This window comes from Colobus angolensis, unplaced genomic scaffold, assembly GCF_000951035.1.
Source record: "Colobus angolensis palliatus isolate OR3802 unplaced genomic scaffold, Cang.pa_1.0 Scaffold174, whole genome shotgun sequence".
NCBI classification, from domain to species: Eukaryota; Metazoa; Chordata; class Mammalia; order Primates; family Cercopithecidae; genus Colobus; species Colobus angolensis.
Genome location: NW_012114866.1, coordinates 6,517,625 through 6,532,938, shown reverse-complemented (window position 1 = coordinate 6,532,938; position 15,314 = coordinate 6,517,625). Strand labels below are relative to the sequence as shown.

The following is a 15,314-nucleotide window of genomic DNA, read 5'->3' as shown; positions in this document are numbered from 1 at the left end:
ATAACATAAGTACATGTGATGGAAAAAAGACTAACTTGAGAGTAGGAATACCAGAGACTAATCATTTTTTTAATGAACTTCTTCAATTCAATGAAGGCTAAAGTGGAAAATGTCATGCTTTATAGTTAGACTGTCCTGATTCATTCAAGCTGACCTTTACAAGTTGCTTAACTTCTCTGAATTAAACCTTGGTTCCTCATCTATAAAATGAGGATAATATTATCTAGTTCATACAGCTGCTGTGTTCTTATGAAATAAAAAAAATGTAAACTATCTTGTTTCTCACATAATGTACTTACATTAAATGTCAAAATAAGATACCAGACTAAATGTCAGTTCATGTCCTGAAAACACTTGTGTCATTGTGAATAAGAGCCTTCATCACTCATGCCAACTCTGGTTTCCCATTGGGATATATTTATCTGTTTACTTCCTAAACCAGTGGTTTCAAAACTTTGCTTGCTGACACCATCATTTAAAATCATTTTGCGTACTCACCCATTATCTTAATATTTACATATTTATAAATTATTGTGTAACCATATTACTGTGGCACAATGTGGCACACTATAAAACATACAACAAAACAGAAATTTAAAGGCTGTGATGAAAAATTAATAAAAAGAGAAGGTCTTGGCTACCACTGGGGTTCGTATAACCACTTTGAAGAATACCAAGATCTCCTAATGTCATTGATTTATGGAGCACCCAGAAGCACAGACCAAGTACTAAAGAAATATCTAGGAATTGAAGAAGCAACACCAGAACATTAGAAAAAAACCAAAAATCTCTGTGGCCTACTAGTGCCACTATCTGTCCAAACCAGTTTTTTAGTTTTTATTTTTAATATATATTTTAATTACAGTACAAGTTTAATATAGTAGAAATGTTAAACAACCAAAACATAATGGCTTTCCCCCGCAAAGGTCAGTGGCAAATACAGAGTTAATATTCATTATTTTTGAAAGAGCTAATTGTAATAATAACCATTTGCTGAATACTTATAAGGGGCAGGCACTACATTAATGCCTTTACAAGTACTTATTTGCTCTTATATTAATCTGGACGTCATACTGCACCTCTGTAGAGGGTATCAAACATTTTGGTCCATGCTGTGGGTGGGGGTGGGGGGGTGTCTGCAAACCATGGCCTGTGGGCAAATCTGTCCCACTGTCCATTTTTATATAGTCTATAAGCTAAGAATGTTTTTCACATTTTCAGTTTGTTGAAAGAAAAATCAGAAAAGAAACTTTTATATGAAAATCACATGAAATTCAAATTTCATGAATTTCATGACCATAAATAGTTGTATTGAATCACAGCCACATCCATTTACGTATTTATGTACTGTCTATCACTACTTTTGCACTACAATGGCAGAGTTGACTATTTCAGGAAAGATTGTATGACCTATAAAATATAAAATGCTTGGCATCTGGCCCCTGACAAAACAAGTTTGCTGGCCCCTTGTGTATATAATTGGAGTCTACTGGACATGTGCACGTTGCAGCTTGCATGGCTATAAGTCATGGTTCCAATAACAATCTTATCTGGAAATGTAGGTTCAGAGAGGTTGTCACTTGTCCATGCACTTAGGAAATGGCAGAATCAGAGGTTTTTAGGATAATTTTTTAAGGCCGAAATATGCACTTGCACTTGATTTCACTTAGAGTTCAGGACCGTTTTCTCTTATGGTCTTTTCTGGCTATGTACCTTAACTAGTCACATGTAATATAACTTCCCCTCTGGCTCCACTGCCTTCTCTGTACTCTCCTATCTAGCTTTTAAAATATTTATTGCTAAAGACAGGGTAGGGTGGGGAACAGGTCAATGGAACAAAAGTACAATTCATTCATTCACAATACTTTTCATTCTACCTCTTCAAGTCTCTCAAGTATACACTTGGCCCCTGCGTATGAGGCTCTGCTGTCTCTGGCTGAGCTGAAAGTGATGAAAAGGACATGTGATGGAATGCTGGAAACCTCATTACTGGCTCTTTGCCTACAGAAACTCAGCCAGCTTATCTTCTTTCCCAAGGAACTTCAAACTTACACTGGCTCAGCTGGTTCTTTCTAGGTGCCTGTAACAAGCTGCTCTGCCCAGTGGAGATCAGAAGCCGATAGAAGATACTCTGCATATGCTTTTCTGTCCTGGAGAATATGTTCCCTTTTTTCTCGTTCTCATTGTAGCAGATTCTCCCAGGGTCTTGGCCACTCCTGGGTTGTAATGTGGATACCGAAAAGTGCAAGTTACAATAATTTTTTCCTGGATGTTATCCAGAAGACCCAGACATGTGAACATAATTTCTGTGGCTGCCCAATTATAGCTATAACTTCACTTCTAAGCAAGGACAACTACACTGGCAGGACATGGACTATGTAAAGTTGTGAGAAGAGCTTTCATATATGTTAATCTCCTTTTGACTCCTCCCAGCAAACGGGAATTTGTTATTCCCATTTTATAGGTTAAAGATACTGGGACTCAAGAGGAACTAAGCAGTGTATATTTTGTATGTATCCAGTAAGTGGTAGATCTGAGCTTCAAACCTGAAGCTTTCTGACACCTAAGTACCTGTCATTTCAGTAAAGGAGCCTGTTGTAAAGACGTCAGTTTGTTGTTATAATAGTCATTAAAAAATAAGCAAACAAACACCCCTTCCTTCCCTGCCACAAATCATGGCATGATTATTTTTTTTTTTTTTTTTTTTTGAGACAGAGTCTCGCTCTGTCACCCAGGCTGGAGTGCTGTGGCCGGATCTCAGCTCACTGCAATCTCCACCTCCCGGGTTCACGCCATTCTCCTGCCTCAGCCTCCCGAGTAGCTGGGACTACAGGCGCCGCCACCTCGCCCGGCTAATTTTTTTTTGTAGTTTTTAGTAGAGACGGGGTTTCACCATGTTAGCCAGGATGGTCTCGATCTCCTGACCTCGTGATCCACCCATCTCAGCCTCCCAAAGTGCTGGGATTACAGGGTTGAGCCACCGCGCCTGGCCAATGATTATTCTTTATAATTGGGATGCAGTATAGCATAATGGAGTTCAATGAGGACAGGGCTTAAAGTTATTGGCAAATCATTTAGACAGCTTGATTCTCTGTAATGGAAGTAATAACACGCCTAACTTTTAGGATCATGGTAAAGGTTATATAAAAGAATGTAGGTCTTCTGTTTATATGAAATGCCTAAAATAGGCAAATCCATATGAATGGAAAATAGATTGATGGCGCCTAGGGCTGGAGATAGGGGGTGGGAGGAAATGAGGAGTTGCTAATAGTTATGGGGTTTCTTTTGGAGATGATGAAAATGCTCTAAAATTGATTGTGGTGAGGGTTGCACAACTCTGTGAATATACTAAAACCCACTGAATTGTATACTTTAAACAAGTGAATAATATGGTATATGAATTTTAAAATGATGTAGGTAAAGGGCTTAGCACAGTGCCTGGCACAAAATAAATGCTTTATAAATGTTAATTTTTGTCATTATTGTTTTAAGGCAGAGACTATCTGGTAAGCTAAACTCATTTCCTCTCTTCCCAGAGCACAAAACTAGACTCTACCCTAAAAATTAGGTGTGGCCATGTGTCTGAGTCCGGGCCAAGGGAATGTGAGTTCTGGCCAATGTAAGAGAACAAGCCTGGCCCATAAAAATATTCCCCTCACAAGCCTTCATGTTGTTTCCCTTCTACTAGCTTGATGCAATGAATCATTTGGCTTCAGAGCTACATGTTGAAGATGAAGGAGCCATAGTGTGGAAAAGCTAAAGTTCCTAAATCACTGACCAGGGGAGAGTTGCCCATTAGCCAAGAAGACCAGCTTAAAGCTTTCTGAAAGAAGTAAATAAGCTTCTAATTGTTTAAACCTTTATTTATTTTGAGTTTTGATTATAACAGCTACTGGTATTATTATAACTAACATGTTATTGTTAGTTTTTACAGTACCAAAGTGAGGAGAAGTGTCAGTCCTTGTCATATGTCTGAAATAAATTCACTGTAGATTGGCTGACCATGCTGGGTCTGGGGGCATGAGTGCACACAGGAAAAGCTGTCTGGTGAATTTGAGCATTATTTTAGTACTGTTGAATAGGCACTGGACAGTTTGAGTGTAGTATGTAGCTTCTAATTACCTTCCCCAACTTTGGAAGCAGAGTCCTTCTTTTGCCCTCCAGTCCCTTCAGGAAGGGCCAAACGAACAGCAGGCAACATGCAATCAAACCGTGCACAGTAGTAGGGTGTGGAAACGGCGAAGGCAGCTCTGTGCCTGCTGCTCCACCCTTCTCTCCTGCCCTCCTTTGTGGAGGACACCGTACCCTGTCCTCTTCCCTTTTGATAAAAGGGAAAGTAATACAAATTAAAGATGTGACCCAATCGCATTATTTTGTCCTTGCTTAGTGCTTTTTAAAGCAGTATCCTACACTTTAAATGTGGAAGGCAGAGACAGCTTTTAGCTCTCTGGGTGAATAATGCCAAAGTATTTGATTGCTATTGTCTCTGTTTCAGAGGGTTTGCTGTCAGAAGGAAAGGCTCTGAGTCATTCTTTAGAAAAGGTGAACAGAGGATATGCAACCACAAGCCAAAGGTGACAGATCGGAAAGGGACCAATCACTGGGAGCAGGGTTTCTCTGGTTTGTGAGCCCCTTCCTCGTGCAATTGTGTCAAACTGGGCCACAAATGCCTTCTGTATCTTTCTCACAGAGGAGTGCTGTAAAACCCAATGGGCATGTAAAGTGAAGTACAGGCAGATCTTATAAAAATAGCTATTGATTTCTGAGTGTTTACTGTGAAATCTTCTTACATAGCTTGTTTAATCTTCTTGACAAGTTTAATACATAAGTATTATTATTGGCCCCACTTAAGAGCTGTTGAAACTGAGGCTCAGAGGTTAAGCAAAGCAGTGTCCCCAGGATGACACAGGTAGTAAACAACAGAGCTGGGACTCTAGGAATTGAGGGATGCCAAAAGACTACATTTCTCACCACCATGCCCTTCAAGGATGTCAAACAAACAAAAAGCATTAGCCAGGTAAATGGCTCTTCTGCTGGAGAATCTAGAATGTCCAAAGCCAAAATGCCTACCCTTGAATAGAAAGAACATCCTACAAGGCTGCCTGTGTTCAGCATATTAAATGCCCAAGAGAATAATGAAACAGATAAGAAAAGGGAAGAACAAAGGCCATTGTCCCGGGCCCTGGAGACTAGCCTGCCTGAACATGATTCACAGTCATTCATGGACTCAGACCTCACAGATTTTGAATATCAGATCATTGCAGATAGAAATGTGAACTTCCAGATAGCAACCATGTCTTCTTGCTGAAAATAGCTTCCCTCCCCCCAGCACAAAGTCATAAAGAAAGAAAAAAGAATCTTAATTTCCTTCTGCTTCCTGTTTGCCAGACTGTTCCTTTTTTCCTTCAACCTCACGGTCCCATTGTTTCTCTCATTTCTTCTTAGTATGCTCTATTTAAACCAGATGGAGCAGTAGCATTTTGAAGAGATTTTTGAACCCAAGGGACTCGCATCATAAATAAATAAACAAATGAACACTTCTGCAATTGGCAAATCAGGCAGGAATGGGTTTAACAACTGAGCTGGAAATGTAGCTGAAAATCTATTCCATGATGAAAGATCGGAATGTGGCACAAGTTCTCTTCACTGAATAGGTAACCACACTGACTTTTTTCAGTAAACTGGGGGCTAAAGAGAGAAGCAGTGGGGAAGCAGTGGCAAAGAGCTTCAGAGACACATTCAGTGGCCCCCTGTCTGCTTTGCATTAACAGTATGCTGATACATTATCCCCTGGTTGCTATGAAATATTTGTTCACCACCTATAAAAGTAAGGCATTTTCAAGTGCTGGTTTTCTTTAAATACATTCTCTTTCCTTTAGGTCTTACATAATTCAACTATCATTCCATGTGAGGCTTAATTTAAAGAAAACCATAAGTTGAGTTAATTCACTGTGAAGGGTTATGGAAGCTATATTTATTCCAGAGAGTCAGCAGCAGTGTAATGGAGCATCTATTATATGCCTGACCTAGTCCCAGGTTCTGGGAATACAAACATGACTAGCCCAGCCCCTGCCCTTAAGACGTTCACAGAACTCCGAGGATTCGCAAACTAAGTGAAAGTGAAAGACGTGTTACCACTATTAAGATAGAAGAAAATATATGAGGTGCTTAGCGATCACCTCTAATGAGGGAGAAGGTATGTGTGGGGAGGGAAAGAGGATAGAGTTTGTGATTCAGTAAAAGAGTCCTGGCTGCAGTGGCTCACGCCTCTAATCTCAGCACTGTGGGATGCCGAGGTGGGTGGATCACCTGAGGTCAGGAGTTTGAGACCTGTCTGACTAAGATGTTGAAACCCCGTCTCTACTAAAAATACCAAAATTAGCTGGGCATGGTGGTGGGTGCCTGTAATTCCAGCTACTTGGGAGGCTGAGGCAGGAGAATCACTTAAACCTAGGAGGTGGAGGTTGCAGTGAGCCGAGATGGTGCCATTGCACTCCAGCCTGGGTGACAGAGTGAGACTCCGTCTCAAAAAAAATAAATAAATAAAATAATCCCCTGTCTCTCTACTTATAAGACCTAAGAAGCTATTAACCAAGAAGAAGAAGTTGGTGGTCCGGGCAGAGAGCACACGAGGAATGGGGACAGGCTCCACTGTGGTGTGAAACAACCTGAAGATTATGATCACTGTAGACATTTGAAACCAGCTGGAAAACAGACTCTGAGGAGAGAAATAAGAGACAGGCCTGGGAATCAGGGGGTGGATCATTCTCTGTCATGTGGTTCAGGGGACTCCATCCCATAGGCCATGGGAGCCTCTGGAAGACTTTAAACAGCAGAGTGAACATGATCTGATTTGCACTTTAGAAGATCACCTTGGCAACCATGTGGAGGATGGACTGGAGGTGTTGAGGCTGGGAGCATAGAGAACAGTCAGGAGGCAATGGCAGCAGTCCAGGTAGGAGGGATAGGGCCTGATCTTAGATGGCAGCAGTGGTGATGTAAAGAAAAGGAGAGAGAACTAATATTAGGAAGGAGAAAATCTGGGCTGGAGGTAATGAAATCTGGATTCTAGTCCTAGCTTTGGCACAATCTCTTAACGTGACCTTAGACAAGCTCTTTCTTTTCTGGACCCTGTTTCCCAATGTGGCAGGTGAGAGGAGGACATTTGGTGGCTATATGAGAATGCACTTTATATATGTACTTGATTGTTATTATTTACTCATTAGATAAGCCAGTCAGTCAGTCAGTTAGTAAAGGCACTCATTCCTTGAGTCACAGTTTTGGGCATCTTGATATGAAACAGCAAAATGGTAGTACAAAAAAATCCAACCAAGGGAACGAGGAGATTTGAAGTCCATAAGCATTTACTGATCATATATTAAGTACAAAATGTACATCATAATATACTATAGATATGATAGAAATAGAAATGACCAAGATGTGGTCTCTACCTTCTGAGAGGGAAATGAGGCAGCCTATGATTAATTCAATTCAACAAATATTGAGTAAGTGCCTATGTGCGGAGTATTGTGTCTGTCATAGTAAGGAAAGAGAGAAATTGGACATGGTCCCTGACATGAAGGACTTCGTAGCACAAATGGAAGAAAAGTGATATTGCTATTGGAGAGTTGTAAATCACTATGGGAGCCCGAGACAAAAGAGAATATGTACCAAGTCAAAAATCCATTTTTAATTTTTGCCATCCTAAACAGAAATATAATTTCCCTTTCTGTGGTTCAAGGCTGCTAAGAGTCACCTTCATGAAAGCAAATGAAAGAAGAGATCATTCACTTTACTCTAAACAAAGATTTTTCTATGGGTGAGGTCCTATACTAGGTGTTCAATGTAAGAACAACAAGACATGCTCTTTACCCGCAGAGAAATGAGTCAGTGTTTATAACATTTTGGATTGTGGGGAAGAGAAAGTAGAAGTTTGGTTCTACTTTTTTACCCAACAATTCAAAGTGCCTTGAACAGTGCTTAGCATATGGTAGGTGCTCAATAAATGATCAACTGAAGTGAACAATAATAAATTTGCTACTTACAGAAAGAAAATGAAGTTGACTCTAAAATAACAAATACATGACATCTAATTATCCAAAGAATACACTTAGGAAAGAGTACTTTTATGTAACAAGTCATGAGTAATTAATCAAACCACAGGCCACTGGCTTGTTGTAATACTAATTCAAACAAGGTTTCTAAGCAGCAGGTCTCCACTCCCAAAGTCTTGGGAAGCAGATGGTACCTAATTTGCTTTAAGAGGCATTTGGTTGACCACACTTGGTTCTTTAAGCCAGAGTAAGTTCTTCAGCTTTTGGAACTCTCCTTAAGAGAAATCAACCTCCAACCCCTTATATATAACAAGCTGATCTGTTTCTAAACATGTAATCTAGAAAGATCAAACTTGGGAATGGTGTTGCTTAGAAAGAAAAATAATGTCTTTGGGGCATGGCAGGGGGATTCTACTAGCAACCTGGCCAAGAAAAGTTGCTGACTTGGCATATAAGGTATGTAAAGAGCTTGAAAAAAATTAAAGGTGCTAACAATGCAGGTGGGATTTAAAAAGAACACACACCACATTGTGATATTTTTTCAAGAACAGAGAGGCCCAGAATATTGAGATACCAGCTGGTAAGAATTATGACATTTACTTTAAAATCTTTGGCCAGTAAGAAGTGATTCTAAAAGACTTGCAATAGGTTTGGCTCATGGACTCTGAACCTTGTTACAGGCCAACTTGATAAAACACAGTGATTTCACACAGGAGCTTTTGATTACAGACTGGCTTGATTGTCATCCAGTCTCTGCCACGTACTAGTTGCTACAAACTTGGATAAGTCATTGAGTCTCACTTAAGCATCAATGCCGTCTGTAAATGAAGACTATGATGCCTAATGTCACAGGGTTGTGATGGGGAGTACATGAGATAATAGAGGTAAACAGCTTAGTACAGTGCCTGATATGTAACAAGTATGGTGACTATTACTATTATAATTATGTTTGCTGAAAGGGAAATGTTCATTCCAAAATTGGCTAAAAACCCTGTTTCAAACATTTCTGAGACTGAAATGAAATATATAGATGATAGGTTTGCAGAAATGGCAGTGGGTGTTTCATTTTCATATAATTATAATGTGCAGAAGAACAGAGCAGCATCTTATGCCAATCATGAATCTTTTCTCATAGTAAAAATATTTTGTGAGTGAACCTGAACTGTATGTACAATACTAAATATGTACTTCCATGTGACATTTGGTAACATGGGTTTCTTTTGAATTCTATTTGATGACATAATATAGAGAAACCTAGCTTGGAACGACCTCAATGCAAATATCATCTCTGTCACTTAAGGACTGTAAGCTCTGGCAAAACAAAAACTTTCTGATCCTCTGTATACATATCTGTAAAACAGGGATAATAATTGTACTATAGTTTACATGATTTTGAAAGAATTTCATGAGAGGATAATAATATCTTTAGTGAGTTTTTGCCATGTGGCAAGCTCTGAAAGCCTATCCTAAATTATCTTTTCCTCATCCTATGTTATCTCTTCCACATCCTATGTTACCTTCCAGAAGTGTGGTTGTAAAGTCAGGGTCTGCAGCCAAGAGTTCAGAAGCCAGGTGGGATCAGGTGATTAGAGAGGCAAAGGGCTGCTAAATGATAGCCAAAAATATCAGTAGCTTTTACTGCATTCTAGAGAGAGCTGTGTCTTTGACATGTTAGAAGTGGACTGCAGGTAGAAGTCCAGCAGGGGCAGGAAAAAAATAGTTCTGAATATATGCAAACATCAGAAACTTTGGGACCTGTGATCTTGCCCTAGGTTTCCAAAGCTAATTACAAATAACTGCTTCCAAATGTCTGTCTAGCGAAGACATCTAAAGGGCCCCAATAAAGGCAGATAGGAGCATAAGGATAGATGTCCCAAATATATCAAATGGGTAAAAAAAGATGCAAAGAACAAAGCACATCAACCTGCTCTGCTCCAAGTGAAAGTTATTTAGCTCCTGGAACTGGTTTCATCTTTAAAATTGAGGTAGTAAAACTATGGCACAATTTACATTGGGCTACTCTGCACTTGCAAGAAAGAATGGAGAAACTTTCTATGTACTGATGATACATAAGGATCTCCAAGACACAGTATTAAGTAAAAAATAATAATAATGGCTGGGCGCGGTGGCTCATGCCTGTAATCCCAGCACTTTGGGAGGCTGAGGTGGGCGGATCTCAAGGTCAGGAAATTGAGACCATCCTGCTTAGCACGATGAAGCCCCGTATCTACTAAAAATACAAAAAAAAAAAAAAAAAAGATACAATAGCTGGGCATGGTGGTGGGCGCCTGTAGTCCCAGCTACTTGGGAGACTGAGGCAGGAGAATGGAGTGAACCTGGGAGGTGGAGCCTGCAGTGAGCTGAGATCATGCCACTGCACTCCAGCCTGGATGACAGAGCGAGACTCTGTCTCAAAAAAAAAACAATATTTAAAAATAATAATAATAATATAGAATACTGTTTATAGAATGCTCCTTTGGTATATAAGAATGGGGCTAAAAATCTATCTATCTATCTATCTATCTATCTATCTATCTATCTATGTATATCTTTCCATGTATGTATGTATGTATGCGTATATACGTCTGTCTTTCCATGTATGTATGTATATATGTATCTATCTGATTTATCTATCCCCTCACCACACAAGCACGCACACATACAAACACACACACACACACACACACACACACAAATATAGTTTGCTGCATTTGTAAAGAAAACTCCAGAAAGACACAAAAACCTAAAAATAGTGATTAGCTTTGTGAGATGAATGAGGGCAGGAGAGGAACAAAAGTTTTCAATAAATACCTTATAAAAATTAAATGTTTAAATTAATCTAAATAATAAAATTAGGATAGCAATTGGTACATGCCTTATAAGATTGTTTTGAGGAGTAAATAAAATAATATATTGAAAGAGCTTAACCATGGGGCTTGACACACAGTAAGCATTAACACACATCAGTGAAGATTATCCTCTCCTTTTGAGAAAGAGTGGGAAGGAGCCCTTCCTTGGCCTTAACTTTCTGCTCAAGGGCCAAAGAGAGGTGGAGACAAGTTGTAGGAGGCTGGCTGCTGGGGCTGTCATTGAGACTTAAGGAGCAAAGAGGCTATGATGGCCTTCGGGCATCTTCCTAGGTCATGCAGCACTATTCCCACATATTTGAGAGAAAAAGCCCACTTAGAAATAAAGATGGAGCTTTTACTCAGGAACCTGAACACAGTGGATGAAAGACTACAAAAAAGTAGAGAATCAAAATCCAACACACACCAGATCGATCCATGACTATGAGAGTTAGAAATGATTTAAAAACAAGAATGTCTTAGAACAAAATGAGAAAAGATGAACAGATGCCAATGAAAAGTTATTTTCTTTCACTGTGTTCCTAAAAAATTTCTTCAATGTCCTTAAATAATACATCTTGGGGGATTAACTGGAAATGCCACAATGGAATGAAAATAATAAAATAAAACTGTCTCTGGATAAAACCCTTTATATAGTCACAAAATTAATAATCTACATTTTTTTGCTCCATCTGCATTGAAAAGGAAAATTTAATAATCAGATACAAAAGGTAGGAAATTACAATGAATCACAAGTGTTCAGATATTGTAACCCAAACAATTGCTCTAGTAGTGCCTGCTTTACTTAGGGTTATGCTAAGTGGCTGACAAAATAAAGACTCTAATTCTTTCGGTTTCTTTAAAATTAAAACACAGCATTTATAACATAGAAAAGCACCATTTTGGGTACTTGTTGGGGAAATAGCACACAACAGGATGTCTTGGCTTTGTTAGACACTTCTTTAAGTAGATTCTATAAAAGGAGCAAGCAGGCAGGAGTCTGGGAGATGGTGATGAGGCATCCCCTTTGGGTAGCTGCCATATTGTTATTTATGGTGGTTAAAAATCCCAGCTCTGAAAGTAGAAAGATCTGAACACAAACTCCGTCACTCATTAGTTGAGTAACTTTGGCAAGTTACTTCACTTTGCTGAACTTCAATTTCCCATCGATAAAATTAGGATAAATATAATCCCTACCTTATAGGGATGTTATGACGATCCAAAGAGATAATATTTTCAAGAACTTAAATATACCTTTCTTAGAACAGTGCTTGGAGCATAGTAGGTATCAGTAAATATTATCCCTGATCATTAACATTTATCTTTTTATTCATTCATCCATCCATTAAACCATCCTTTAGGGGCCACTTCAGGTCAATCTTTGGGTTAAAGAAAGGAAATTGAGGAAGAATAAGACATAGTCCTTGTACACAGAAAGCTCTCAGCTCAGTAAGGGAAGATGAACAAAGAAGACTACATGGAATTAGGGACGCTGTGAAAGAAGTCAATGTCAGTTATACTGGGACATACAAAGGAAGAGGTTGATGAGGAAGGGGTATCATAGAGAAGATGATAGTTAATGAAAGGCTTGAAAAGGCTTGAAATGTGTGTATATATACAAGGCATTCAGGACAAAACAACAGGAAGGGCACAGACACTGGGATAACCAGCAGTGGTAGGGATGGAAAAGAAGTCTAGTATGGCTGGGTCCCAGAGAACAAGTGAGCCAGCTTGATAGGTAAGCCTGGAGAGGCCTAGGGGCCACATTACATAAGGCTGAGTATACAAGGAAGTTTCTGTAATTTGGTGTTTAACAAATCAACTTACTTAATTTGAAGTTGAGAGATAGTCAGCATTGCCCTGCCAGGGTAACATCCTGAGGCTATTCCACGTTATTATAGTAGAAAGATGATTTTGTACTTTCTTTGTCAGCTGTATAAGATACCTACTGAAAGAATATCTTGCCTGATCTTGCCAGGGACTTACCCCCTTTGCAAACTCAGTGTTGGCTTGGGATCAGGATATCTCAGCAAATTCCCCTTAATGCTCACTTTTTTCCCCCCCAACACATCTTCTCTTAAACAGGTAGTTCACTTCTGTACAAAAGGATTAACAATGTCAGTTCTGATTTAAAAAGTGCTTTTTAAGGGGGTGTGGTGAAATGACTAGGATATAGACACCCACAGTTTCAAACATCTTCTGCTACTTAACAATGGTGTGAATTTGGACAATATTTTACCTTTATAAATCTCAATTTTCTGAGATTGAGAGGTAGAAATGTGACTTATCTCATGGGGTGTTGAGAGGAGCAAATGTGGTAATTAATGCTAAGTATCTGCTATCAAGACTGACAAAGTTCTACAAATAGTAGCTGTTATTATTGCCCATGAAGGTAAAGTAGGTGATTTACATGGCAGCCTTGGCAGAAAGAAATGAGTCTTTTGGGAAAGAAGAAAGACAGGTTTGTTTGGAGGCAGAGGAAGCTAGGGCACCTTGCACTACTCAGTTGTGCCATGTTCTGACTGGGGCTGGGCCCAGAGAAAGCTCTAATTCCTGTGTGTTGATTGAAATTGCGGTCGAAGACACTGATCTCTGTCTCTCCCTGGTGCTCATGAAAATTCTTCCTAGCTAGCCTGAGCTTCATGGACAAATAAAGGCTAACCAAAGCACTTTCTTTTAAAAGTTTCAAGTTACTTAAGGTCTCTAGAGTTGGAACAGAAAGAGATGCTAATAGCGAAACTTGCTAAATACAGCAATTTTTGCGCAGTCCATACAAATTTTATTAGTTAAGGAGGTGATGGGAAGAAAGCAAATATACTCTGTTGGTAAGGAATTGCAGTTCTTCCGAAAAGCGCTGTAAATGATAATATAATGATGCATCAATCCAGTCCCTAGTGGGGAAAATACATTATCCTCTATGGTACATCTGTGCCGTTCCAGCATTTCACAGACAGGACTGAACTCTCACATAGCCCCAGGAAAGCCACATGCTCTTGCCTTTTAACCCAGTATCTTTAACTGGTTAAAGCCCATTTCCTCTGTAGCTCACAAATATGTTTATAATAAAGGTCACCTACAATGGCATATAAAGGGAATCTCTCTTAACATATCACACAGATTCTATAGTCTGGATCCTGTAAACCCACTGATGAAAAAAACAGTGACAAAGAAACAAAATGGGACTTTATTAACCTAGGTTCTTGAATTGTAATGTTTAATGCCAAGCATTAATGGAATAGTACACATAAAAATTTCAATAAACGGCAGGGCTCGGTGGCTCATGCCTGTAATCCCAGCACCTTGGGAGGCTGAGGCAGGTGGATCACCTGAGGTCAGGAATTCGAGACCAGCCTGACTAACATGGAGAAGCCCCGTCTCTACTAAAAATACAACATTAGCCGGGTGTGGGGGTGCATGCCTGTAATCCCAGCTACTCATAAGGCTGAGACAGGAGAGTTGCTTGAACCAGGGAGGCGGAGGTTGCAGTAAGCCGAGATTGCGCCGTTGCACTCCAGCCTAGCTAACAAGAGTGAAACTCAGTCTTAAAAAAAACACAAAAAATTACAACAAAAACAAAAGTTTTCTTTACATTTCAAATAATTCTTTTCCATGCCAATTATCTTGAAAAGCTTTGGTTTTTAGATGTGAGCTCTGAAAGATCATATAAATAACCCATAACAAACTAACCTAATATTCATCATGACAGTAGTGAAAAATCAGAAACAACCTACAAGTTTAATAATGGCAAATAGGCTAAGTCAATAGTGTCACATCCCTATTACGGAAACTTAGATCTCTTTTAAAACTTACTTTTACAAAAGAAAAAAAAAGTATGGACATGAAGAATTGCCCACAAAACACTGTTAAAGGAAAAAGGAGGTATCAACTACCGTAACTACCATATACAACACAATTACAATTTTATAGGATGCTGACAATAAATGGCAAGGACCTACAACAAAATCAATAGTTATTTTTTATTGTCTTATTTATTTTTTATAATTTAAAAAAATCCCAATAAAATATCCTTTTAAGATAGTTAACTTTCAAAGTAAAAGCTTGGCAGGCTGTGGAAGTATAAAAAAAGAATGTATCTGAAAACATGAAAAACTTTGTCTGCATGAAAAACCTATGTAACATATTTTAGATGACATTATTAAATGCTTATGCTATAATGTAACTAAAATGAACCAGGGTAGTAAGTTGTACATATAATATAACCTCCCTTATGTATTTCATAAACAGAAATGGAACTAAAATGAGATAAAAAGGGAAACCAGTGGTTGCCTCTGGATAGTAGAAATTATTGCTTAGTCCTTCTATTGTTTTTTTAAACATGCTTCTGTATTTTGCAGTTTCAACAATAAACACGTCATACCATTATAATTGAAAAAATAGTTTTTGTCTTTTCCTT

General features: G+C 38.9%; 1 protein-coding gene across 8 annotated transcripts in view; it reads right to left on the bottom strand.

Annotated features, from left to right (window-relative positions):
• Positions 1–15,314, bottom strand: part of DLG2 (discs, large homolog 2 (Drosophila)) — a 2,293,993-nt gene that overhangs the window by 243,006 nt on the left and 2,035,673 nt on the right. The window lies entirely within an intron of this gene.